Genomic DNA, 2,500 nt, shown 5'->3' on the forward strand with positions numbered 1-2,500 from the left:
TATTTGGTATTTTCTCGACTAGTATCATCTGCATACAACAAGAAAGTATTATGTGATATTTTTCTAGAGTATGATCATCTGCATACAATAAGAAAGTATACAAAATCTTTGGTATGACCTGAAGCCCTCGGCACCAACAAGAAAGTATACAAAATATTTGGTATTTTCTAGAGCAGTATCATCTGCATACAACAAGAAAGTATTCTGTGATATTTTTATAGAGTACGATCATCTGCATACAATAAGAAAGTATACAAACTATTTGGTATTTGTTTAGAGTAGTATCATCTGCATACAAGAAAGTATTCTGTGATATTTTTCTAGAGTATGATCATCTGCATACAATAAGAAAGTATACAAAATCTTTGGTATGACCTGAACCCCTCAGCACTAACAACAAGAAAGTATACAAAATATTTGGTATTTTCTAGAGTAGTATCATCTGCATACAACAAAAAAGTATTCTGTGATATATTTCTAGAGTATGATCATCTGCATACAATAAGAAAGTATACAAAATATTTGGTATTTTCTCGAGTAGGATCATCTGCATACAACAAGAAAGTATTCTGTGATATTTTTCTAGAGTATGATCTGCATACAATAAGAAAGTATACAAAATATTTGGTATTTTCTCGAGTAGTATCATCTGCATACAGAAAGAAAGTATTCTGTGATATTTTCCTAGAGTATGATCATCTGCATACAATAAGAAAGTATACAAAATATTTGGTATTTTCTCGAGTAGTATCATCTGCATACAACAAAAAAGTATTCTGTGATATTTTTCTAGATTATGATCATCTGCATACAATAAGAAAGTATACAAAATCTTTGGTATGACCTGAACCCCTCAGCACCAACAACAAGAAAGTATACAAAATATTTGGTATTTTCTCGAGTAGTATCATCTGCATACAACAAGAAAGAATTCTGTGATATTTTTCTAGAGTATGATCATCTGCATACAACAAGAAAGTATACAAAATATTTGGTATTTTCTCGAGTAGTATCATCTGCATACAAGAAAGTATTCGGTGATATTTTTCTAGAGTATGATCATCTGCATACAATAAGAAAGTATACAAAATCTTTGGTATGACCTGAATCTCTCAGCCCTAACAACAAGAAAGTATACAAAATCTTTGGTATTTTCTCGAGTAGTATCATCTGCATACAACGAGAGAGTATTCTGTGATATTTTTCTAGAGTATGATCATCTGCATCTAGAGTATGATCATCTGCATACAATAAGAAAGTATACAGAATCTTTGGTATGACCTGAACCCCTCAGCACCAACAACAAGAAAGTATACAAAATATTTGGTATTTTCTCGAGTAGTATCATCTGCATACAGAAAGAAAGTATTCTGTGATATTTTTCTAGAGTATGATCATCTGCATACAATAAGAAAGTATACAAAATCTTTGGTATTTTTCTAAAGTAGCATCATCTGCATATAACAAGAAAGGATGCTTTTATACACACCTAGTTGAGGATAGTGTTAATACCCTTGTCAAATTGTAACGTCAGAGTTATATCAGTCAATAATTGTAATCAGAAGTACCCTTTAAAAACTTTTGAATAATCAATATATTATATAAAAGCACTTGGGCTGCTTGGGTATACTTCTGCCTTTAGATTAATGTTGTCATAATCAAAGTCGAGTTAAAAACCTGAATTCCTGGCACACCTACCACTGAAGAGATGTACCCAGCTACACCCTTACATCACGGTGATTTACTGTGTTTAGCCTTGGCCACCGCCTCTGCCATAACTTCCTACACAGTTTATTTGGTTACTCGCCATGAAGTAAAGGTGTGACAGGGTGCACTCCTTCGGAATGAGGTGTGCCAGCGACTTACGAGTCCAGCTGTACATGCCTCCAATAAAGAATTCTATAAAACATTAAACCAGTAATTCACACTTGAACGCTCACTCGCCAGCAACCCTCCAATCACAAAAGGCCTCGAATTTCCTGAGCTTGGAGACCCCTTTTCAGCCATCTTTATCAGCGACGCTAAGGCTCTCACACCGATTAAGAAAGGCAGAATCGAGCCGCTGAAGCTAATGATCTCTCCTATTGAAAATTATCGATCTATAAGGCCCCGTTTCCCCGGGGACTTATTCCTCGGCGCCGCGCGGGGAAATCTCGCCTCTATCTCGCGCGGCCGTAAGGTCGAACCCCCGGATCTCTCAGCGAGGCGTTGGAATTTCTTTTATGGAGGCTTTATCTCCGTATAGCTGGATGACTAAGGGGAATCATCATAATAATAGCTTAATTAGGCTTTTATGCACGTGATTAGCGCTCCAAGGATCAAGTCATCGACGCCTTTTCTTAAGAGCTTCCCTCCGGGAAAGATGGAAGAATGGAGATAGAGGGCAATAGAATTCTCTATTTCTTCGTTTTCTTTTTATTATCATTATTATTATTATTATTATTATTATTATTATTATTATTAATGATAAGTTTGTCCTGTATATTCTAAATTTATTTAT

This window comes from Palaemon carinicauda, chromosome 12 (assembly GCF_036898095.1).
Source record: "Palaemon carinicauda isolate YSFRI2023 chromosome 12, ASM3689809v2, whole genome shotgun sequence".
Classification (NCBI taxonomy): domain Eukaryota; kingdom Metazoa; phylum Arthropoda; class Malacostraca; order Decapoda; family Palaemonidae; genus Palaemon; species Palaemon carinicauda.